The sequence below is a fragment of the Apodemus sylvaticus genome, chromosome 14 (assembly GCF_947179515.1).
Source record: "Apodemus sylvaticus chromosome 14, mApoSyl1.1, whole genome shotgun sequence".
Lineage (NCBI taxonomy): Eukaryota > Metazoa > Chordata > Mammalia > Rodentia > Muridae > Apodemus > Apodemus sylvaticus.
The window spans coordinates 40,165,253-40,192,489 of NC_067485.1; positions in this window are offsets into that span (position 1 = coordinate 40,165,253).

Sequence of the window (27,237 nt, forward strand, 5' to 3'; positions counted from 1 at the left end):
TGCCTAAGAATTTCATGAATTCATTGTTTCTAATGGCTGGATAGTACTCCATTGTGTATATATACCACATTTTTTTGCATCCACTCTTCTGTTGAGGGATACCTGGGTTCTTTCCAGCTTCTGGCAATTATAAATAGGGCTGCTATGAACATAGTGGAACATGTATCCTTATTACATGCTGGGGAATCTTCTGGGTATAGGCCCAGGAGTGGTATAGCAGGATCTTCTGGAAGTGAGGTGCCCAGTTTTCGGAGGAACCGCCAGACTGATTTCCAGAGTGGTTGTACCAATTTGCAACCCCACCAGCAGTGGAGGAGTGTTCCTCTTTCTCCACATCCTCGCCAACATCTGCTGTCTCGTGAATATTTAATCTTAGCCATTCTGAGCCATCTCTCCAGACCCAACTTTTTCTTCTCAAGTTTATCTCATAAGGCAAATTTTCCAGATGGTAACTGACTTGTGGGGAGGCTTTGTGTGAGAAATGCAGACAAGCAAGGTATGAGCTCACCCTGGCCAATCGGTGACTGGGCCTGGGAATTTTCATCTGAAGCCAGTCATTGTTATGAGCAGCTTTTATTTTTCTTCTTGCGAGAAATATAAACAAGATCTACCTGTCCCTGTGAGGGCTCAAGGACAAATTAAAACACTATTCCATCAAAGCATCGTCCAAGGAAGCAATGCGTTCACTGTGTGTATTTACATAGCGTGGGTGAGATGTTAAGGGCAGGATTATGGATGACATAAAGCAGCAACACTGGGAACTTGGTGCCCAGGGAGGATAATGATCTTATTGACCCAAACATGGAGCCTCATTCAGTTATTGGTCTCCAGGTTATGTATTCTAACCTGTAGCTAGATTGTATACATGCTGCTGGAAGAAAAATGTCTGGACACTCGGGTGAATGCCTCAGGACACATCTCAAATCCTATTTCTGTAAGGGAAAGCAAAACTCTACAGCCTCATCCTGATGGATTCCTGTATATAGGCACATGAAGCCCATGAAGATCTGGCAAGTTTTCACATTGTTCCCAACACTAGTCAGATAACCAGGAAAAGAAACTGATAAATGTGTAGTTAGATCTGGAGATAAGGGCTCAGGGCCCAGGAGTGTTCGCTGCTGTTCTTGTGGCACAAACATGCCTTCCATCCTGGACATTTTATTCAAATTCAATTTTCTTGGTTTTGTTTTTTGTTTTGTTTTGTTTTGCTTTGTTTTGTTTCTATGAAGTTCTTATTCCCAAAGTCTAATTCTCCATCTTCCTGCAGAGGCTATAAGCCTAATTACTTTTTGAACAAATATATTCCTCTTAAAATTAGCCAGAGGCACTTCCAGTTCCTCAAAGCATGTGATCCTACTTCATAGATCTGAGCTGAGAATGTTATGATCACTAGACTAGAAGGGAATCATTTTCATTCCAAATTCAGAAATACTCTTGGGGAAATTTCTTCGCTTTTGCTGTTAGTGAAAGAACAATAATTGTGGCAGTAAACACACAATTGGAGATAAAGTTCCAAAGAATTCAACCGTGGAGCACTGCAAACAAGAATTGGTAGGGTTGTGAGTTCTGAGCATGAGCGTGCTTCTTAGGCTTTCTAAAAAGTAAGCATATGTTCATTGTTGTAAAATAATGTTGATGTGATCCTGTTTTTACAGCAGAGTGTCACAATCTACTGACTTGTGTAATGTATGCTAGAGGCTCTCAGCTGGGAGAGTCAGTGAGAGGAAGGCTGTCATTTCTTTATCATCATCATCATCATCATCATCATCTTGATAGTCCTACCTTCCCATGAGTTGAATGTGGGTCAGATATTCTGAACTATTGTCCTGTTGAGGAAAAGGAGCACTAGCCACTCTATCTTTGGAAGGTTTCTGCACCTTTATCAATCACTTAGGTGACCCAGTTACAAAGGATTCCTTTCTGGGACAGCTCTACTTTGAGGAACCCCAAAGGGAAGAAAATAAAAGCAAGCTTTTTGCTGTGTGCTGAAGTGAGTGAAGGGCAGGAGTCTTAGGCAGTTTTCTGGTTAGACAGAGCTAGTTAAATAAGGAGAGCCCATGGGAATCTAACCATTCTCTCTATAGTTTTCTTTGTAAAGGAAGAGGATCGGGTTGAGTGAAGCCAGAAGCTTTTCCTGTCAGGAGAGAATTAGAACAAAGATCTCTTTTAGAAACTGCTTAGTACTGTCGGGTGACAGGCAGATCTCAAAAGACTCAGTTCTGATAAAGCCCCAGTGTGCAGCTCTGGGCTGGAAGCCTTGAGGAACTTCTCTGAACTTTTTCCTACTTGGCCCTTGGTTGCCTTGACACCCAATTTCCTATTTGCTGTACTTGGTCATTCAAGTCATGTCTGGCCTTTTATTTGGAAGAATTGTCATGAAAAAAATTCCAAGTTATCCCTTTCTGAAGAAAAATAATTGTGTATGAGGTTAGCATAGTATCAGTGGTGCCAAATTGAAATAACCCAAAGCATCAAAGCTGTCAATTCCCATGTGTTTTCTGGCTGTTCATTACCTTCCAAATAACATAGTGACATTCTAACATAGTGACATTTAGTCCATTAAAGGAATTTCTGAATGTACTGTTTGATGTTTACATAAAAGGGTTATTAAGTCATTAAAAATATCCAATGTTCCAAAAATGGATAACAGGATGAACATTTGTACACTTGAAGAGACATCTTCTATCCCTTCATGACTTCTGCTTCTCTGCAACTGGCTGCATTGACCCCTCAGATGAAGTCTTTGCTCCGCTCACCTCTGCACACTGAGGAAATATGGTGGCTTCTCACTTGACATATGAAATTTTATTTCTTGAGAATAAATTATTATTAACACATCTATTCTTCTGACACCATACTCTAGAGTGTATTAAGTCCACCTGATAGTTTGAATAAAATAAATGTTCCAAAGCAGGATCTGTGAATAAAAGAATGCGAGTAAGGTGGACTGATTTGGTAAGCCCAGAGGAACTGTGTAGTCCTTTATTTTTTATCTCATTGATTCTATTTTGTTCTTTTCATGCCTCCTAAAAATGTATCTGTAGTATATAGGAAAGTGAGCTTTGAAACCCTTTTTCCTACCTGTCCCAAGGACAGCTGTGCGTTGTTTGCTCCCCGAACTTAAGGAGATTTCTCAGTGCAGTCATGCCTCTCACACTGTATTTGCCAGTCCTTCTACTGAATTAAAGCATTGCATCTGGAACACCCTCTCCTTAGCTCTTGTCTCCACTTTCCTCAGCCTCAGAGAACCCTTATTACCACTCTCAATTTTAATGAACTACACTCTTTCAGATTTCATCTGTGAGTGAGATCATATGGAATTTGATTTTTCATGCCTGACTTATTTCACTTAACATGATGTCCTGTATATCCTCTTGTGTTATCAAAAATGAGAATTCATTTCCAACACCGAGGAACAATAAATAGAAAGCTAATAGATTCCAGATAAATAATGTCTTTAGACAGATACCAGGGGTACTCCAGAAATAATATGTAGAATTTAAGAAGCTTCTTGGATATCAGAAGTACTGTAGAATTGAACATATTGTTCCCTGTTTGGAGATATCAAAATGCTACATTCCAGGTAGGTAAATGAGGAGACTGACTGCTGTCTGGGCTGGCCAGATTTAATCAGTGTTCAGTGCCAGCAGTTCATGTTAGCAAGTGTCTAGTTTTCATTTCGTCTATTCCTCTATTCCTTGATTGCTTCAGATTTGGTGGGACCTGAACATTTAAGGCTAAGGGAACTGGTGATTTATCCTTTAGCCTTTACTATGATTCCATTTTCACATAGGCACTATCTCATCAGTTTTGCACTTTGGATCAATATTGCATACATTGATATCATTAGAAAATCAACAACTCTTAGATGTTTCTTCATTAAGTGATGAGTAACATTTAAGGAGCTGTTATTGAGGGATCTGACAAGGGAGCAAATCCTGTGGCCCCCAGACCATTAGTCATTCCACTTTCCTGGATATATCTATTAATGAATGGGCCTTAGAAATTTAGAGGGGGAAGTCTGCTTAATGTATTGAGCAACAATAAATAGACTTGTACTAACATCCTTTGTAGGGAAAATCCTAAGTTAAGAGAAATGTGATTCTATCACACTACCTGCAAGTCCAGAAGGTAACAAGCTTGATTCGTTCTATCATTTCCTTTCTCTCAGGCTGAGAGATGGCTCTTTTGTATTTTTCTACACAGTGATGACAAGTGATCACTAAACACATTTATAAACACATTGACTTGTTGTCTGTTCAATTCTGGAATCCTATCTCAAGCTGTGAATTACATGATGATGAAAGTTTGGCCAGTTGTCACCTTTGAATCATAAGATGGCAGATTGAAAGAGTCAGGTGGCTGCTGGCAGATAGCAAATATATTATTATGTCCAACTCCAATGACAGTATAAGTCCTTAATAAATATTAAGCATTCAGAAAATAATGAGATTGATAAATTGTTTATCTTTCTACTCTTTCCAATTGTGTTCATGATTTCTACCTTAATGGATCAGGAGCTGGAAAGGGTGTACAAAAATGAAAGAATTATAGAAATGTACCCAAAATGATAATGAGAGATAATATTTCTGAAAAGAAAACAAAGCAAAATGCAAGAATTTGCTTAGTAATCATTTGAAGTTCTGTGGAGAGCAAGGTCTGCATATTGTCCAGGTTGTTTTATGATTTGGTTGAACTTCATATATTTCTCCCAAATTATACACACCTATATGTATTTTTGCAAATCTATGATGAGGAGAAGAAATATTTTATTTATTGTCACTTAATAACATGGTACATATAGGGAAAGGAAAATCACCCACCGAGTGTGCCTCACTTTCATGTCTGTGTCTCCTTCAACTGTCTGAAAGACAAGCTGATTAGATCTATTTTTAACATACCTGGGGCTTTGTTTCTTCTATTTTATAAAGTCATAGTATCCTTACACAAATGGTTGTTGAATGAAACATAGAGAATAGATAACCACTTACATTTGAGGGACTGTTTCTCCTGGAGAGCCGTACATTATTCTTCCCTCTCTGAGCACAACAAGAAATAAGTAGCTCAGGTGCCTCAACTCAATCCATGACTACTATGTCACAAGGGGATAAATATGTCTCCAAGTGTCAGACGTGTAGCTGGGTCATCGTTGTGCTTCCCCCCACAGTAGCATGACGTACTTGCCTGCTTTCTTTTCTCTCAGGTCATATGACCTTCAGAACAAATGGATCTGAGCCCTCTCTTTAGAGAAGATGAACATTTTTTATGTACTCAAGTACTTTCCCACACTAGATTCAGCATGGTTAGACTCAACAGCTCACCTAAAGTGAAGTGGGCACTTCAATCTAAGGCCATCCAAGGACAGCTTCTCTTTAAGCTTTGAGCCACTCACAGGTGTTAAAGTTTTTTTTTCAGAGTTATTAGCAGTCGGACAATTGTGACAATGTGGTACACATTAGAGCTTTGACTCTCTGGTGTGCACAACTCCCTCTGGAATATAAATGAAACCATTGTATTTTAGCATCATTCTCCTTCTCAAGGCCATGGGTTTAATAAAGAGCCCCCAAATTTGGTTCTCAAGTTCTTCACCATTACCTATTTTTTCAATGCAATTAATTTAGTTATGTCCTTCACATCTCTATAAGGATGAAGTAAACATAGAATTATTTCCCATGTCAGGGTCTAGCGACAACAGAAAGAATTGTGTTAATTAATGCTATTTTAATTTGGGGGTTTAGGATTATCTACATATCTCCAGCTGAACAACAAACTGCTTAAAGAGAAAAAAAAGACTTATTTACAATTGTCATACCCAATGTCTGCTACAATGAACTGTGTGTAGTTAGAACTACAGATTGGTTTCAAAATTTAATTGAAGACTGTGATATAATAAGTAGGGGATACATTTCTACAATAATATTTTATTTTTTTCATGGGTTCATGAAAATAATATTAAATATATTTATAGATCTCATCTTGATCTTTCTATATGAATTAAAAATAAGTAAATATATTTTGCATCCTTAGTTTAGAAATCATGATTATATTACTACTGATATAAAGGTTGGAAAGAAAAAACAATGTTTTTACATTTAGCATAGTTATAAACTGCCAATTATCTAGTCTTATTTGTTAATAATGCCAATTATATTATTGAATAATTAATACATATACAAATAAAATTTTAAATTAAGGAACTATTTTATGATTTTATTTTATCTAAACTTTTACAGGCGCCTATTTTCCTCAAGAATGAAGGTGGAAAATCTTGCCAGTGTTTTGTTTCAAAAACATAATGGAGAGAGTTACCATTATCTTTCTAATTTTCAAATATTTTCTATTCATAATTTCTCTTATTTATTCCCTACTATTAGATCACATGAGACAAATTCTTTGTTTTAAAGAAAAATAACAAATACACCTTAGTCACAAATGTTACTTACCCCCAGTGCTACAGCTTTTTGAAGACTTAGCCTCTGGGAAACTCTATATTAAAGAGGGTTAGGGGAGTGACACGATCCTTTGCCAGGTTGAGCATGATTCTACTAAGTAGATTAGTATAGCAAAAGGGTGAGATATAACTAAGTAACAACTTAGATATTTAATTTTTTCCTTCTACTAAAAATATGACAGAATAATCATAAAGTGAAATAAAAGCTGTGTCCTTTTGCCATTGTAAATTACCTCAACTTGTGACATCTATTCAAATGCTTCTGGCCTATTCTAATGCCATAAACACTCACAAGCACATACCCCAAAACAGACCCACAGACATGTGATTAATTTAAAAACATATAATGAAATACATCTTAAAAATAGCTCATCACCCCATGCCTTTACCTCCATCTACACATCATTCCATCCTCATCATGATTTGTTTTGAAAGATTCACTTTCGAACAGCAAGTTCTCTAGGTTTATATAGGCTGACTCTTTTTCTTCTTCATGAAGGCAGGCCAGGGTAGTATTGAGGCATTCTTTGGTAATCCTATCTGCAAACAATGGAATGCAGTCAGTCATGAACTTCAGTCTCAGGCGTTACAAAGCAAAAAGGTTTTCATCTTCAAAGTAGGACATATAGAAAGAGAGAACAGTCCAGGAATAAGACAGCTAGTACAAAGCAAAAACATGCACAACATGAGAGAACACTGCTCTTAAATTCACATAGAATCACACATTTTTATGGAATCCCATGCCACCATCTCAACTTTTGAATTTCAGGACACATGCAGTTCTTGAGATGTGATTTACAGAAACTCTGTAACCTTATGAGGTCCCATCTGTCAATTCTTGCTCTTAGAGCATACGCTATTGGTGTTCTGTTCAGAAACTTTCTCCCTGTACCGATGTCCTCAAGGGTCTTCCCCAGTTTCTTTTCTATTAGCTTCAGAGTGTCTGGCTTTATGTGGAGGTCCTTGATCCATTTGGATTTGAGCTTAGTACAAGGAGACAAGGATGGATCAATTCGCATTCTTCTGCATGCTGACCTCCAGTTGAACCAGCACCATTTGTTGAAAAGGCTATCTTTTTTCCATTGGATGTTTTCAGCCTCTTTGTCGAGGATCAAGTGGCCATAGGTGTGTGGGTTCATTTCTGGATCTTCAATCCTGTTCCATTGATCCTCCTGCCTGTCACTGTACCAATACCATGCAGTTTTTAACACTATTGCTCTGTAGTATTGCTTGAGGTCAGGGATACTGATTCCCCCAGATTTTCTTTTGTTGCTGAGAATAGTTTTAGCTATCCTGGGTTTTTTGTTGTTCCAGATGAATTTGATAATTGCTCTTTCTAACTCTGTGAAGAATTGAGTTGGGATTTTGATGGGTATTGCATTGAATCTGTATAGTGCTTTAGGCAAAATGGCCATTTTAACTATAATGATTCTACCGATCCATGAGCATGGGAGGTTTTCCCATTTTTTGAGGTCTTCTTCCATTTCCTTCTTCAGAGTCTTGAAGTTCTTGTCATACAGATCTTTCGCATGTTTGGTAAGAGTCACCCCAAGATACTTTATACTGTTTGTGGCTATTGTGAAGGGGGTCATTTCCCTAATTTCTTTCTCAGCCTGCTTATCCTTTGAGTATAGGAAGGCCACTGATTTGCTTGAGTTGATTTTATAACCTGCCACTTTGCTGAAGTGAGATGTGATTTTTTTTTTTACCAAAGCATTTCTGTATTCTCAAAGAGAAGGGGTGAATAACCCTTTACAAGTAAATAAAAATCCCAAGTCTATGCTCAAATGGTATTCCTCTCTACAAACTCCTTTCCACAAAGAATATGTCTCTTTTAGTTTACATGGGGTACTGAAGTGCTATATTTATGCACACTTCTCTGGCTTTGTGCATGCTTTAGTAATTCTTATTTTCCATTCATGTCTAAGTAAGTAAAATGTAATATAGAAATAGTTGAATATTAAGTAGTTGTGATGATAAAGTTGGCTTGGACAACTCTAGCCAAAAAGACATTTAGAAATATTATTTATCCTTTGTCTCCTTTGCATATTCAAAATATAAATAGTCTTAAAAGAAACAGCAGAAAGAAAGATTGACCTTTGGAATAGAAAAACATATATAACTTTTCTCATTCTAGAGAAATTTTATAGTCATATTTAGGACTAAGCAGTTGTTAAAAGCATGTTGTGAAATCAAAGCATGGTGTTGATGGATATAGCAGTGTTTGAGCCAGATGTTTGACCCAGTGTTTGACTCAGATGTAGAGTTCAGATAGATGTGCTATATGAGAAGTCTGGACACATGGAAGACATGGACCTGAGTCTCATCAAGATACTGTATTTATTGGTGGAAAAGCTGAGCTGACTGAGCTCTTGCTAGAATGAGAGCTGATGTGTTCAATGTGTCAGCTAAAGTCTCAATTATGGAAAAGTGTAATAGTTACACTAGATCTGCAAATGTCATCACTGACAAGCTTCAAAAAAGCAAAACAAATCTGTGATAATGAAGTTTACTTGTATTCTAAGATTCAATTTGTTTCCATGTTTACTTTGTAGCATCGAGAATAAGGAAATGCATATGGCTCTCTATCCCAGGTGATAGGTATATATCCTAGGTGGATGTATACTCACATATTAAAACTCCTTTTATTGACATATGTGCATATTATTTTTATAGTTTTCTTTGATGAGTTAGTTTTCCATGTTGTTATATTTTATCCTATTTTATTATTATCCCTTAGAAATTTGTTTACTTTCTAAGGAGAGACAGAAACCCAGAATTGATGTGGATGAAAACAGATGTGGGAAGAAACTGGGAGCTTAAGAGAGAAGGGAAACCACAATCAGACTTTATTATATGAGAAAAACCTTCTATTTTCAATTAAAGGGAAAATATGCAATATTAAATACTATGCATTGTTATATATGAAGAATAAGTAAAAGGAATCTAGAATAGTTTATATAGGCTTTCATGTGCACTTTATATTTGATTGAAAAATACTCTTTAAATTTAACTAAATAATTTAAATAAATAAAATACTCTTTAAATTTAACTAAATAATTTAAACAAATAAATACTCTTTAAATTTAACTAAATAAATTAAATTCAATAATTTTAAAATTATTTAGGGTACAACATTGCTGTTTCTGTAGCAGGATCTGTTGATCATATTGGGTTTCAGTGACAAATATTATGAGAAAAATCAACTTATAATAATGAACTACATTTATTTTTTTTCAAAACCCAGGTGTTTTATTTTATTTTTCTATTTTTTTATTCGATATATTTTTTATTTACATTTCAAATGATTTCCCCTTTCCTAGCCCCCCCACTCCCAGAAAGTCCTGTAAGCTCCCTTCTCTCCCCCTGTCCTCCCACCCACCCCTTCCCATTTCCCTGTTCTGGTTTTGCTGAATACTGCTTCACTGAGTCTTTCCAGAACAAGGGGCCACTCTTCCTTTCTTCTTGTACCTCATTTGATGTGTGGGTTATGTTTTGGGTATTCCAGGTTTCTAGGATAATATCCACTTATTAGTGAGTGCATACCATGATTCACCTTTTGAGTCTGGGTTACCTCACTTAGTATGATGTTCTCTAGCTCCATCCATTTGCCTAAGAATTTCATGAATTCATTGTTTCTAATGGCTGAATAGTACTCCATTGTGTAGATATACCACATTTTTTGCATCCACTCTTCTGTTGAGGAATACCTGGGTTCTTTCCAGCATCTGGCAATTATAAATAGAGCTGCTATGAACATAGTAGAGCATGTATCCTTATTACATGGTGGGGAATCCTCTGGGTATATGCCCAGGAGTGGTATAGCAGCATCTTCTGGAAGTGAGGTGCCCAGTTTTCGGAGGAACTGCCAGACTGATTTCCAGAGTGGTTGTACCAATTTGCAACCCCACCAGCAGTGGAGGAGTGTTCCTCTTTCTCCACACCCTCTCCAACACCTGCTATCTCCTGAATTTTTAATCTTAGCCATTCTGACTGGTGTAAGGTGAAATCTCAGGGTTGTTTTGATTTGCATTTCCCTAATGACTAATGAAGTTGAGCATTTTTTAAGATGCTTCTCCGCCATCCGAACTTCTTCAGGTGAGAATTCTTTGTTTAACTCTGTACCCCATTTTTAATAGGGTTGTTTGGTTTTCTGGAGTCTTTATATATATATAAAGAACTTCTTGAGTTCTTCTGATGTAGGATTGGTGAAGATCTTTTCCCAATTTGTTGGTTGCTGATTTGTCCTCTTGATGGTGTCCTTTGCCTTACAGAAACTTTGTAATTTTATGAGGTCCCATTTGTCAATTCTTGCTCTTAGAGCATACGCTATTGGTGTTCTGTTCAGAAACTTTCTCTCTGTACCGATGTCCTCAAGGGTCTTCCCCAGTTTCTTTTCTATTAGCTTCAGAGTGTCTGGCTTTATGTGGAGGTCCTTGATCCATTTGGATATGAGCTTAGTACAAGGAGACAAGGATGGATCAATTCACATTCTTCTGCATGCTGACCTCCAGTTGAACCAGCACCATTTGTTGAAAAGGCTATCTTTTTTCCATTGGATGTTTTCAGCCTCTTTGTCGAGGATCAAGTGGCCATAGGTGTGTGGGTTCATTTCTGGATCCTCAATCCTGTTCCATTGATCCTCCTGCCTGTCACTGTACCAATATTTTGATCACATATTAATATCTTTCAATCTATAGTCACTAGGTCCAAGTAAATTGAGCCTGTGGTGCTATGGTATATCAATGAAGAAACCTGTACTATGATAACTAAAAGAAAAGGGGAGAAAGGGCAAAAAGGAATGAAGGGGAGAAGGAAGGAAAAGTGGGGGAAGGAGAGAAAAAGGAGAGAGAGAAATAGAGAGAGAGTCAATCTTCAATTAATTCTCAAAGGTTCGACCAGCCCCCAGTAGCTCCATCTGGGCCTAAGCCTTTGACACATATGTCTTTGTTGACATCTAAGATAAAAACCAGAACACAAAGTTAATGAAAGTAATACAAAAGTAACTCTTGAATTTACAATTTATTGCTCCAGCCATCTGTAACAAGTTATTTACCCTCCTTGATTTTTAACTGATAAAACATGTATTTCAACATAGTCATGAATGTAATGAAACATGACATGTGGACATTATTATAAAACACACTATTTTCAGGAATTAAACTGAGCATTCAATGTTCAATAATAAATGTTAATTTTATCGATCACTATTTTATATTTCTCAGTGTTTATCAACCAATTAAACTTTTTTTTGTTTTTTTTTAATTTATTGATATATTTATTTACATTTCAAATGATTTCCCCTTTTCTGGACCCCCACTCCCCGAAAGTCCCATCAGTCCCCTTTCCTCCCCCTGTTTTCCCACCCAACCCTTCCCACTTCCCTGTTCTGATTTTGTTCAATACTGCTTCACTGAGTCTTTCCAGAACAAGGGGCCCCAATTAAAATTTTGTACACCCCATCTTCATTTGACATTACCTGCTGACAAATAAAACTCTTGAGAATTTATGTCACTTATCTACCACCAGATTTCATGACTTTCTTTCCCTCTACAACTTAATTGTATTGCATTGAGTAAATGTATCACATCTTCATTATCCATCTGTCACTTACTTATAAAACATTGTTTCCATTTACTAGCTAATGTGAATAAAATGGGATGAACTTGGCTGAGCAAGTTTCTGCAGAGTGGATATAAAGTCCTTTGGGTATATGCCAAGGGGTGATAGATATAGATACATTTTTAGCTTTTGTAATTTCCAGAGTTAGTGTACCGAATTGTATTCCCATCAGATGTGCACAAAGGTTTTCCTTTCCCCACTTCTTTCCCCAGCATTTATTGTCGTCTGTTTTCTTTTCTTATGATACAATTTTCGTTTATTTTAAACATAGTTTGCATATTATGAAAATACCAATCACAGTGAGCTTTACCAATTGTTATTGCTATAAAAATGAATGCAGGAACAATATTTTTAGTGGAAATAAATTACATAGTCATTCTTTTTTTCCCTTATATTAAATAACAAGAGAAAATCCTCAGCTATCTGGTCACTGGCAGAAAACAAGTCTTCGAAGAAGTTTTGCAAACGAGTGCCAGTCTTTTCCTGTAGTAATCCACATGGTTCAGGAAACACAGACTTGGGCTCTGTTACCGTGGTCCCACAGCGTCTGTTCATAGACAGTTCTAACATGGCAACAGTTCTTCAAGAAGGCAAAATGACGGGCTGCCATCAAACATGCAGCTGTTACAGATGAACATGTACAAATTGACTGAAGTATTGTGATCCGGGACTATTATTTAGTGAAGAAGTATGTGTCTGAGTCCTATCATATCAGAAAAGAGCACATCTGAACTAAGATCATACCAGTTTTCAGTCATTTGTTTTCTTTATCTTAGTCATTCTGACAAGGGTAAGATTAAATATCCAAGTATTTCTAATTTCCATTTCCCTAATTTTTAAAAATGATGAATGCCTTTTGAGGTAAATATATTTGTTTCTTAAGAAGACCCTCTTCAGGTCCATGGCTCATGTTTAAATTGTGATGTGTTTGTTAATTTACTCTTCTTTCTTGTTTTTGGTTTAGAGTTCTGTATATGCTGTGGAAATCCTCCTTTAGTCAACATGTAGTCCATGAAGGTTTTCTACCATTCTATGAGCTTCCCCTTCACGTGTTCAGTTATGTCCTTTGCTGAACAGAAGCCTTGTAGTTTTGAGTTATCATTTGTCAATTGTTGGCCCTAATTCTTGAGATAATAGAATCTTATTCAGAATGTTCAAAAAAATCTGTCTTATAGGGCACTACTTGTTTTCCCCCCTAGCAGGGCCTAGAGATGTGGCCTTGCAGCCCAGGCTGTACTGGATCTGGAAGCGGAGATTCGAGGGCTTCTGCCAGAGGCCTCAGGACTAGAACCTATGCTTCGTGCAGCTGGAGCAACTGTGCGCTCCCAGTCTGCTTCTGTGTGCACACCAGGTCTCTTGTACTACCTGGAGACCGAGTAGTGTGGCCCAGTCTGTTCAGATCCAGAAGCAGACACCTGACGGCTCCCGCAGAGTCTGTTGGACTCACCAGAGCACCCTGACTCCTCCTAGCTGGCCTCCTGGGTGCCCCTCTGGCCTCTTGCAGGACCTGGAGATGTGTCGTTGTAGCCCAGGCTGTACTGGATCCAGAAGCGGATATCTGAGGGCTCCTGCCAGTGGCCTCAGGACTGGTAATAACAGACTCCCCAAACAACAAAGTTTATTGCTGTTGCCCTTCCTTTCGTTGCTTTCCAGAACTTGAAGATAAAACCCTATTCTTATGTCAATATGGGATTCAGACATAAAATCTGGAAGAATAAAGATGATACAAAAGCCTCCTTCCTGATAAGTAGCTCTCATACTATGTGGAAGTGTTATGCAAGCTGTCAAAAGAAAAGGCATCTATTGATGCAGCTAAGCTAGAAAATCTAGGAAGCACAACAATGCCTGATTTATCAAGATATAAAATGATGTTAATATTGATACTTATTTTGTGGGATAACCAAAAATTATTTAATTTGACTTATGACCAGTAGGAGGAAAATTGCTTCCTGGTACTGTAATCTTATCCAACTCCCATGGCTGGAAAGAAATTGGACCCTTAGTAGAGTATCGATTACTGTTACTTTTCTAGACTGCATTCTCAACGCTTGTTCATATACTCATAGAGAAGTGTAGCTCCCACCCCTCATCAAAAAAGCTATTTGATGTCTTTCAGAATTAATGAAGAGTACCACCAAATGGACTCAATGGTGTGTGTGTGTGTGTGTGTGTGTTATGAATACTTCAAGAAAAGTTCATGAGTTTGAGAGGAAGTAGGAGGCAGAGTGAGAAGGTGAAAAGAGGTGAATAAAAGTATATAAATATTCATGTATGAAGTTATCAAAAACTTAAAAAAATGTTCCCACTATGACTGCCTTGGCTGTAGTCACAAATCTCCTAAGACTGCCTTCAGAGTAATCACAACTCCCTCACTTTAGAACCACTATAATCATTGTAACAAAATACCTGTGATGTCAGCTATGAATTGATGAAACATTTAATGGAGTTTAAAGTAACCTATAGTTGTTTAGAAACTTTATGCTGCTTCTTCAGAACAATAACAGAAATTAACAAACTTTTCATTCTGAGAGGGCAGGATTGGAGACTTGTGTTTGGGGAACATCCTCTCCCCATTGTACTCATTGTTCTTCTGTTCTGGGCTGAGCAGTTGAAGAACTAAGCCCTTTGGAAAGATTTCTTGAGTCGAGGGTGTTTTCTACTATCCATTAGTAAACATGCTATAATACCCATCACTGCTAGACCTGGAGCGTTGTTACAGTGTGAATTAACCATGAAACAAAATGTCATTTCAAATGAACCCAGGAACCTCTGACACAACTCAGAGAAAGTAGACTGTTGACTTTAAGGGGTATTCTCTTTAGACATAACTGATTTCAGTCTAGAAATGTTTGGAAATGAAGTCTTGTTTCTTTTCGGTGGAATCACAAGTGCAGAGGTGCATATATTTTAACTGAACAATTTCACTCTAGCATCAAACTGAAGCAAGAGAACATTTTGCATCCTTTTCAAAATGTTCTTGGTTCATTTATGTCTGTACCGCTACACTTAAGTGCTTTACTTTGTCATTGAATATCATGTTTTTGTTTACATTCTTTCATAGTCAGATACCTTTTCCATTAATTTTCTCATTGTTGGTTGCTTAGACAGCTGTACACTCCTCACAAATTAAGAGCTTTCTTTCATCCTTGTTCATTTTTAATCAAGGCTCTTTTCTAGTCTGTTAGCAAAGGAAAGTAAAATGTAGAAAATGTGCAGGTTTATTCTGTCTTTAAGAATCTGGGTACTACCAGAGACTATGGGTTGAGCTACTTCCCTAATCAATGCCTCTCTGTTACCACAAATGATTATGGCCTATATTGTCGCATATATCACAGTTGCATAATTTAAACTCAAACTAAGTTGTACTCTTGTCTAATAAGATTTGAGTGTAAAATGACTATAGATTCAAGTCCTTAAATATTAAGTTTCCAGTTAGTAGCACTGTTGATGAAGGCTGTGGAATCTTTAGAAGGTGAAGAATGAGATCACTTCCTGACCAGTCTCTTTTCTCTGGTTCTTTAAGATGTGAACCAGTTGCCATCATAGCAGTAGCCATCTCTGCCACCACCAGGCTTCATCACCAGTTGCATTTTTCTCCTCAGACACTGATCCAGATTATATCTGTGTACTTTCAAGTTGCTTCTTGTTGAATAATTGATCACAGCAATGAGAAGAATATCTCATACAGGCCCCTTCCTCGGGAGATAAATGAGAAATATGAGCTGTTTATTATAATAAAAGAATTTATTTACTCAGAGTCCACTTGCTTTAAATCCATGGGGTAAGGATACATGATGGGGTTAAGAAGTCATTTCAAGGGACTGAAGAGATGGTTGTGATATAGCTCACAAGTATCTCTAACACCATCCCAGAAATCTGGTGAAGTTGTGCATCAGTCCACACAAGAGTATGCACAAGGTATGTCCTCATAATTAAAACATAAATTAAAATTTTTATAATAGAATTAATTTAAAGTGTTTTGGATTCTGAATCAAAGGATTTCACTTCTTCAAAAAAAAGTGTACTTCTAAGTTTGAATGTCTCTTTCCTTCAGTGGTTAACATTCACTACACTATAGAACTGCTCAGTCCATATTACTGTTTTTCTTATCAATTGCATTAAATGAACAATCATTGAGTTACAAAAGCTACTCTTGCTTGAGCCTTCTATGACATGATGTTCATCTTTCTTTCAACTGTAGACAAAGACTGCTTAATGTGTTTCTCAAAAATCTACCAGCTTTAGCTCTGCCATCCATTTAGAGAGAATTTCACTCTTTCTGGTTATTTAAAGTATGCCCACCCATTTTATTCTTTTTTATTATATTTTGCATATCTCATTTCTCACGTGTTAAATAAAAACAGATGAGTAATCAGGTCTTAGTTTTTCTGATAATACACTTTATTTCATCTAATTGTTTGAATTCAGGTAAGTTTCAATAAAAGGTAAAAAGCAAATCAATTGGAAGATATGTGGTGCTCTGAAATAAGCAGAGGCCTGGTACCTTTGACAAGCCCAGCTGTCCTGTAGTCTGTCCTCATTTGGGAATTTAGTGCCTGGCAGTAGAATGGGACCTTTATCTCACTGTAAAATATTAGTTAGAAAACTACTCCATATAAAATTTCAGAAAAAGATGGGAAAAACCTAGTTTTTGACTAAATAGCCTTGCACAATACTGTGCTTACTCTTTGCAGGGTTTATAAGAAAATAAGGAAATGGCAATATTAGTAATAATTTTAAAATTATGTTTGCTTTTATATGACTTAAAAAGTAAGCTTAAGTTAGTTATAGGGCTTGGCTCAACTTCCTGCCTTTGGCAATTTTAGCCATTTTGTTTATATGAGGTGTTCAAGTTTCTCTGTGGTATTTTAAAGCTTTGGTTTCTTTATTCTGAGCTAGACTTTACCACCTTTCTCTTACACTCGTGTCTGATATTCTTAACATAAGTTTGAGGATGAGCACAGAATTAAAATTCTGGTTTCCAGATATAACTATTATACACATGTGTACTGTACCACAGTTATGGCAAACACTCTCTCAAACTTGAATCACACCTATAATTGGCCTGGTTTGGAACAGGAGTCAATAAACATATCGTTTTATATGATGGTTTTATATAGCATCTATGATAAGCTCATCTAAGATATCAGATTTGGTCAGAGATAGCATGATAGCTAAATAAATGTTGTGTTTGCCACACAAACATTAGGTTATGAGTTCAGATCCCAACTTTACATAAAAATCTGGGATAGAGATACATAGCAGCAATTCCAGCACTGATGAGATAAAGATAGACCGATCACTAGAAATTAAAAGTAGCTGGACAAACTGTCTGAGTTTGTGATCTCCAAGTTCAGTGGGGCACCTTGCTTTGAGAGGGAGACAGAGACAGAGAGAGAGATGGAGACAGAAAGAGAAGCAGAGACATAGTGACAAAGTTAAGAGCAGCAGAGCAAGACACCTGTCAATAACTTCCATTCTCTACTTGTTCCTGTACATACATACACACGCACTAGAATTGATATGTGTATACACACATACACACAATCATATATACAAGATTTTCACAAGTATTAAGCTATTTAATATGCAAAACAACAGGATTGAAGATGCTTATTTTATTTCTAGTTTTGAACTAAGTGCATCATAACACAGAGAGGTTAAAGAACTTGAAGGCACACTCACATAGGAACAAACCAGAGGGCCAAGGATTCTATTCTTGTTGGCATGGTACTGACTGCTTTATTGATTCAGGCCAGCAAGACTCTAATCATAAAGCTATAAATAATTAAACAAACTCTAATGAGGAAATACTCTTGATACAAACTGAGTCATCAAAACATTTTGTAATGCAGAATATATACCAATTTGGTAAAAGTTGCATCTTTGCTAAAGATGATCATACAGGAATGATGTTAGTTAGGAATAACTAGAAGAGTAATAGAAAATACTATATATAATGTTTTTATGCATATTTTGTTAATGAAAAATTCAAAAATATGGATGTTGACAGCTGATGTGGTGGCACACACCTGTAAGTCCAGAACTTGAGCTTTGATGACAGGAACATCTGGAGTTCAAGGTCATCCTGGGGTATGAACAGAGAAGCCATCTGGAATTACAGTACAAGCTGTCTCAAATCAAACAAAATAAAATTGAAAAAGAAAAAGAGAATCAAAAAGAAACATGGATCTTATTTTCTCAAATACTCAGAGTAATTTTAGGGATGATTCTAACAACTGCTGTTATAACTTTGGTTTAGGTAGCTTTAGAAATCAAGGATTTAAAAGTGAACTTAGCTTTCAGTGCTCTGATATAATATTATAAAATATTTGTGTCTCATAGCTGCCTATTGTACTGTACTTTAAAGGTTTAGAAATCACCCTAAACTTGTTTTGTTATGGCTTCTGTCGCTAAATATTTATATTATAAATACAACAGGGAAATTTATAATATTTATCTACTAGTCCATTTTAACACAGCAATTCTGTAACTGGTATGGTGGCACATGTAATTAATTACAACATTTAGGTGGCAGAGGTTGATGGATATCTTTAAGAGTGCGACCAGCATGATAATCAACACACCAAGTTTCTGACCTGCCAGCAATATTTAGACAGTTCCTGCCTAAAAATAAAACAAGCAAAATAACATCCTGTGCCCACAATAGTGGTTAATTGGGTTAAGACATTTGCTGCTAAGCCTTGGGGCCTGGATTTGATCAATTCTGGCATCAATATGAGAGAAAGAGAGAACCAACTTTCAGAAATTGTCCTCTAATCCCCTGATCTCTCTCTCTCTCTCTCTCTCTCTCTCTCTCTCTCTCTCACACACACACACACACACACACACACACACACATACACACACACACACACTCACACACACACACACCACACACACACACACCACACAAACACACACACACACCACAAATGTAATATAATGTCATAAACAAATTATATGTTAACATAAATTGCATATTTTCATGAAGATTATTTTTCAAAAAGGAAATCAAACATTATTGTTATATAGTTTTACAAATTTCCTTATTATTTATTGTAATACAAGATAGCTAGATAGTTTGATTTTCTTCTTTATTCACTCTGTTAGGATCTCACACACCATAAATCTGTGGAACTCATTTGATCACACTGATCTTTTTACAAATCTAAAGAACTCTTAAGTTCTATGACAAGGTTTTCAGAACCAATGGTGCAGAATCGAGGGCCAAGTTGATATTATATTATGCAATGTGTATTAGCCTATATTCATTTACCATTATCTGAATTTGAACTTTAGCAATTAAATATATCCCCCAACTATGAATTTAAGATACGACATAAAATTAATTTCTGTTGCTCATGGCACACTCCAAAATGTTGATTTTCAAATGTTTTAATCCTTTTTTACAACAAATTATTTTTCTTTATGCTAAATCAAAATATCTTCTAAAAATGAACTGTAATTGGTAGATTTGAAGAGTGTGAGGCAAAGGAAACTACTTCAAGGCCTTAGCATTCTTTGAGTATTAAAAATAAGATGGAGTACATGAAGTTGGGAGGGGAAAGAAGGGGATAAGGAAGAAATTGGGATAGAGGAAATGGGGAGTGGATTTCATTTCATTACAAAACATTAACAAATGTATCAATATTAAAATAATTTAAAATGTTTCCTAAATATTCATAAAAGGAAACATTTTTAAATGAAGAGAAATACTAGTTTTAGTTGTGCATCACATACAAAGCAACCATACTGTGTGTAATATACCTCACAGGCATGGGGAACACTAGGTAACCTGACACAGACAGATGAACAGACAGACAAAGGCAACTAGTGAACTTTTGGCATCTATACAGATTGATAACTTAATAATATAATATTTACCTGATCTACCTATGCTTATTAATGTAAAGACATGAAGTTATTGATTAAATCATTGGCTGTAAAATGGAATAAAAAGAATCAAAGTTTGGAAGAGCCAGCAGAAATAGCATGTACTCATAATTTTTACATTTTAAAATTCATTAGATAGTTGCTTGTAATTTTTCTGGTGTGATAGTTAATATAAATAGTCAATCTGATAAAATTAAGAAATATCTACAGATTAGGTATGAGCAGGTCCTGTCTGTAATTGAAGGTCTTTTCATAGAGGATTAACTGAGCTTGAGGGAGCTCACCATGAGTATAGTCAGCACCATTCTATGGGCTGCTATCTTAGATATAAATTGAGCACCAACATATTTGTCTCTTTCGATTTCTGGAGTAGAAGGATGTGAGCGAGGAGTTTCCACACACTCTCCACCAGTCAGATGATGATGAATTGCATCCCCTCAAGCCAAAGTATACCTTTCCTCCTTTAAGATGCATATTGTATATTATTTAGTTAGAGCTACCTAGAAGCAGCTAATGTCGATGGTTTGCTTTGCTGTAAATGAACTACTATGTCCTAAGAAATTATCCAAGGTATCCAGTACTTCACCATCCTCCTGCAGAATATGGAGCTGTTTAGGTTTCTCATAATTAGAAAAGCACAGGGGCTTTTATTTCCTATAGAATTCTTATCAATTGTCTTCTATGTGCACAGCTTTGATGTAGTTAGTTCTTTTCCAGGATAATATTACTATCTGTCAAGCACCATGCCTTTTAATCAAGGATTGTGTTACTTTAAAGGTAATTGTTTCAGAGTAGTGAGTTGTTTATAAACTGACCCCATGAAGTAAAGCATGAACAGTAGAAGTTAATTTTATTTCAAGATCTACAAAGAAAGTTTGCTTACAAGAGAGTAAGCATTTGGGAAAAGGGAAAAAAAACAGATACATGTGCACATATAAGTGCATGTAGGAAAATTATATTGATATTAAGGCACTATAACATGGTAACCTAATTCTTCAAATTGTCTTTTCTGAGAAAATGAACACCTATCTTCATGAGGCAAATACTCAAATGTAGCAAGAAACAAGAATGAGTTCCTCCACATGTTTAGAAGTGTTTGGTGGGTAAAAAGTAAGACAATACCTGCCAATCGCTAAATATCTACCAACAGAAGGATGCTCTGGTTTTAGTTCCAAAGGCTTTAGTGCTTTCTCCATCCTGTAAAGGTGAGAGATTCTCTTTTGCATTGGAAGTTTTAAAACAGTCTATGGCCTCATCTTACATACAATAATGAATATGAAAGCAAACTATGCATTTAAAATAAAATAATTTTCATTATATTTTCTGTAATGGGATAGATGTGCTTATATTCTTTTAGAATATAGCATGCTTCTTTAATTACACATAGTTTATTCTTGGGATTATAATTTAACTACAATAATTCTCCCTTTCCTTTCCTTATTCCAACTCTCTTAAATAGCCCTGCTCACTCTCTTTCAAATTTGTGGCCTTGCTCTAGCATGTGTATATGATATGTATGTGTTTGTGCTAGTATATGGTGTTTCCTTGATGGAGGGTAATGACTACCATGCTATCTGTGGGCATAAGTACAAATATTTATAGACTTTTTGTTAATGATTATATATAATCTTATTTATAATTACATATATATGTTTATATATACATACATATTTTAATATAACAATAAATTGGTGTACTCTTCTACAAACAAGGCAACTTTTCCCATTCCTAGTTTTCCTCAGTTGCATGTTGGGTTGGGGTCTTGTGGGATTTTAACCATCCAAGTTGACATATTTATTAGTGTAACCCTTGAGCTCATGTCTAGGTTGTCATGTGGATAAGACTTTATGGGTGTAACTTCTGATATTAGAAGAAAAAATATCACATAGAAAACTCCATGATCTTAAAATCTTTCCCCCACCTGTGATATGAGGTTGTGTGGGCTTTGGTTTGGGAGCATTTTGTAGATGTATCCATTGGGACTGGGCACTACAATTCTGCATTTAGATTGATTGTGGTTTTCTGCAGTGGTCTTTGTTGTGAAGAGATGCTTCCTTGATAAAAGGTAAGGCCTACACTTACCTGTGGGTAAAAGAACAAATTTCAATAGATTGTTATTAAGGATTATGTTGGTTTAGCAAACTAGTCATAGATTCTCTTCTAACAATCATGACATTGCAAGCAGAGTAGTTACTAGGTTTCCATTTCTAGTCACAGTCTTATTTTGAAATATCTAGTAATTTATAACCAAATTTTGTTTATTTGTTTTACAATGACCAATAAATTCAAGTTCATGCAAATAACCTACTTTTCAGTCAATCACTAAAATGTGGTATTATAATTCAGGCAAATGATGCCTTACATACTGTTGATACCAGCGAATACTGCATGCCCTCAATCCCCTCATTCCAGCCAGTCATTTAAAATTAGTAGTGAGAACCAGATCACCTGCAAAGTAAACCACATTAGGATATCTCAGGCTAGGATGGTCAGATAATACCAGGACAGAGCTTGCAAGCTTATCTACAGACACAGCCAAACACATAGAATTTAATATAGGAAGTACTTTGAAAAAATGTTTTACTATTGGAAATGTGAGTTAGACTTCTAGCTAAACATTTCATCTGCAGAAGGTATCTCTGAAAGTTAATAGACTAATCACCTTCTCTCTAAGACCTAGAACTAATAAAACCTAGGGAAGTAACATTTCATTATGTTATGTCTCAGATATGCACAGATAATATACTGTTTAAAACTATTCAAAGTAACCACTCATTAGAACATATCAGAATGAGTGTTCCCAGAGCTGTCCATTATAGTGGATAGTTCCCGCTGAGAGAAAATGGAGCAATTTAGTGTTTAGTAGGCAGCAGACTGACCAGCAGAAGAGTTGTCCATTCAAAAATGTTAATTTCGTTTATATCTGTTTGCTCCACTGTTTACTTTTACTTGTTACTATTGTCGATTCATCACTGTCAGCTAAGATGTCAAGAATTCACTTTTAAGCATATCAGGTCCTTCAGATCAAATGATTCCAGGACACAGCATATGAATCCCCCCATTTTCTTCTCAGTGAGAGGTATGGTGTTCCATGAAAGAGCCAGTTCATCAAAAGCAGGGAACAGAAGCAACTTTTGGATGTGATTCAAAAGGATGCTGGCTTCAGGGACTGGAGAAACTCAAGGACTTGTGAAAAACACTGAGTCCTGTACAGCTCTTGGGAGGGATGAATATTCAGATGTCAGATCTGTAAAGGATGCATTGTTTACCCAGATGCAGAGGTGTAGCACTGGTATCCATGATCAGAACGGGACAAATGCAAAAAGGCTTTATGTTGTCACACATGCACACATATACAAATAGATGGTTAGAATTCCTAAAATATCAGATAAACCCTTATCATAAACTGAAGTGTGCATCTTGAATGAACAATGTTTTCAGATGTACAGTGTGTTTCTCTATAAAACACCGCATGCAATGGCCCCTCTTTGTGAGAGAAAGGGAACGTGTCTATCCACTTTGAATACACTCTTTGTCTTGTTAACTGTAAGTACATGAATAGCTTGAACAATTGGGTCTTTCTTCTAAAAAATTGTCATTTGCTTTGGTTGGTGCTATTCTCTGAAAGAATTAAAATCCAATTTCCATGTTTCTTAGCATCCCAACATTCTTGATATTTTGTGTATTGCAGTGAAATAACTTGCTGAAGTCCTCTAGGGTGGCCTTGTTCTGTCCCTTACTTGCTCTCCTACACAGCCAATGGGATGACTTGATTCCTTGATAAACACATTACATTTAATGTCATTTCAGCTTTTGGATTCTATACATCTGAATCCTGAGGAAGAAGGGACTTGGAGATAAAGACCAGTGGTGGTGCTTGTTTTAACCTAGTAATGTTTAGTTTTAGTTTTCTGAAGTTTCTGAAGTTGTTATAGAATATGACAGGAGCTTTGTTTGTGGCTTGCTCAACACAACTTATAATGGCTGTTAACCCCTAAGAAATAATCTCAAATTGAAGAAACAGTATTTTGAGCTAAGAACACAGGGAAATTTGCTGGAGTGGTTCATTTGACTCAAGCCAGAAGTATTGCAAATGTGGGTTCTGGGATTAGGAAGACTTGAGCTCAAAGCTATTCCTATTATACTTAACAACTGCTGAGGTTAGCTTTGTATATTCTTTGAATTTCACATACTTAACTTTAACATTTAGTATGATAATGTTTACTTCATAGACTTGCTATGAATAGTAATTGAGATACAATTTGTAAAGTACATGACACAAAGTATTCAATAAATATTAATACATGTAATTAGACAAAGAGCCCTACTAGGTCTTCAGACCTACTGTTTATTAATTTTCCTCCTCTGATTGCGTTTGTTTTACAATTATGCATAATATTCTTTTGTTTAAAATTTTATTAATATGTATCAAATTTTTTCTTAAATGGAGAACAAGTTTTTCCTATTTTCCCCATTTTTATTACTTCATCAAAAATTTCATACCATGTATTTTGATCATTATGTGTTTGCCTCAGCTCCTCTCAGATATATCTACTATATACCCACTTTGCACCTCTGTGTACTAGTGTCCTGATGTATATACATACATACATATATACATACATACATACACACATACATACATACATAAATACATATATGCATATCTATCCCTCTCATTGCACTGACTATATACACCTGGATGTGGGGCCAGCCACAGAAGCACAATGGATCCACTAATGGTCACACCTTTAACAAAACTTTCTTTCACTAGAAACCATCCACTATATACAATTCCTCAGTTAAGGATGGAGGAGAGGAACCTCAAGCCTCTGGTCTACAGGACAAATAACACACACACACACACACACACACACACACACACACACTACTAGTTTGCCTTAATCCATGTTCCTCATTTTGTAATCTACTTTGAGTAAGATAAACCACATCCTTACACAACAGAGAGACTCCAAATAGACATTTACCTGAGAAGATTATTGCCTTTTGCCTCTTTGGAAGCACAAATCATATCTAAGTGAATTTCTTAATATGAAAATGAATGTTGCACTATGATGCCTTCTTAAGAGAAATAGAAGTGTGCAACTCATTAAAACAGGGCACATAGGTATTTATAAACAGATGACAAAAAGCTTTTGGCACATTTCATGGTTCAGACATTAAAAGAAAAAAGTCATAAATTATCTTTGTAGTACAACAAATTCATTTTAATGGTTAAGTCTGTATTTATTAGTTATGTCAAAATTTGAGAAAACCATTACTAGCCCTTTAATAAGATAGGCACAAGAATTACTGAAGAATAGATATGAAATAATAAGGTATGGATATGTTTCATGTTTTCCATTTTCTAAGGTAAAGAGAGGAGAATGATCCCTTGATCACTTAAAATGTTCAACCTGTTTTTGATGATATTTATGATCTGTTGGACACACTAAAATCTTTGTTAATAACCTACCAAAAGTAAGTGACATCAGTTCTTTAATTCTTTAGTCTAAAACCCGACCAACATTATTTTTTACTTATCCTATTGGATACTTAGAAATTATCATGTTAAAAGCACTGACAAAGATGATTTGTTGCTTGAAATATGTGAGTTGAATGGGAATTTTCTGGGCTTTGTGATCATGAACCTCACACACAGAGCAGCTAGTGAGTCCTGCCAAAATGTCAATGGAGTGGGGTACAGTGCCAGCACCAAGGGCAGAGAGCCCATTTGGGTACGCTAGGAGTATATTACATGTATGGCTTTATCTTTTCTTGGAAACCAGACAGCTCTGGTAGTGTGCTCTTCTGCATAAAATAGTAAATTAGTCACCCAGTGTTACCGAGGTGGTTCATTAATTCTAAGTGTCAGCCTCTCTGTATTTTCACATGGCTGAGAATCAAGTAGTTGCACATCAAATTGTGACTTTTTTCCCTGCTTCTCACTTGGCACAGTCCTTTTATCTGTCATTATTTATGTCCTCAAAGGCCTCAGCAAAGCTGCCATCCTTGAGTAACAAAAGATGCTGCTCAGAGTGGCTCAGACTGGGGCTTGTTGCAGCAGATGCTGTTTTATGTTTTGCCAGAGAATGGCTCCTTTTATTTCTGCCTTGAATACAGTCTTTCTTTCCATTCTTAAAGGTTTTCCAGCATTAAACCTAATCCTTATCTATCCACCGTGGATGGTAGCCCACGCCATTGCCATCAGAGCCTGTAGAACCTTCACTGTGTTTGCAGAGATAAGCAAAGAAGTGAAACCCTGGGCTCTTTATTTCACTGCCTCTGCTCATCTCACTTGCAATGAAGACAAGAACTGAAGTCTTTGCCTGTAGGGATAACTAATTAAAAGTGAAAATGCCTGAGAAGAGCATTAAAATAAACAAATCAAACTCAAGTTTGCTATAGAAATGTATGGGAAGAAGGACAGAGACAGAATTAATGGTTTGTAACAAGAATCACTTTCTTTCAAGGTAATGAGATTGTCTGATCGAAGGTCAGAGGAGTGTCCTAAAATCAGAGTATGCTAGTGCAAAAGTGACCCCTGGGGCCATATGCACCTGTGTGGTTGTGCCTCGGAGCAAAGTTCTTATAACAAAGCAGAATTGTCCATAGGAATTGCTTTGATGCTATAAGGGGTGTGGGGTGGTTCTTCTTATCACTACTTTAACTATTTGAAAGCACAATCTTACTGATCTGATTTTCTTCAATACTGTTGATAATTTCTTAAATGGAATCAGGCAAAGAGCTAGGCAAAAAAATGTGGTCTAGGCCTGCAAGATGGGTGTGCAGGTAAAAGAATTTGCCAAACAAGTATAGCAACTTGAATATGATCTCTAGAACATACAAAAAGCTAGATGTAATGATCTGTAATTCTAGCACTCTTAGGGCAAGGTGGGGACTGGGAACACTAGATGCTTGGAGATTTTTAGACAATTGAGCCTGGAGTATGTAGCATAGCAGAAACAAGAGACTCCCTCAACGATGTGGAAAGAGAGGCTTGACTCCTGAAAGTAGTCTTTTTGTGTCATGGTTTCTCTGTGTAGCCCTGGCTGTCCTAGAAATCACTCTGTAGACCAGGCTGGCCTTGAACTCAGAAATCCTCTTGCCTCTGCCTCCCAAGTGCTGGGATTAAAGGCATGTGCCACCACGGTCAGGCTTGAAAGTTGTCTCCTAACTTTCATATGCTCACTACCACTTACATATATCATATACAACATACACACATTTCCCCAAGAATAAGAAATTTAAATTTACTAATACATATC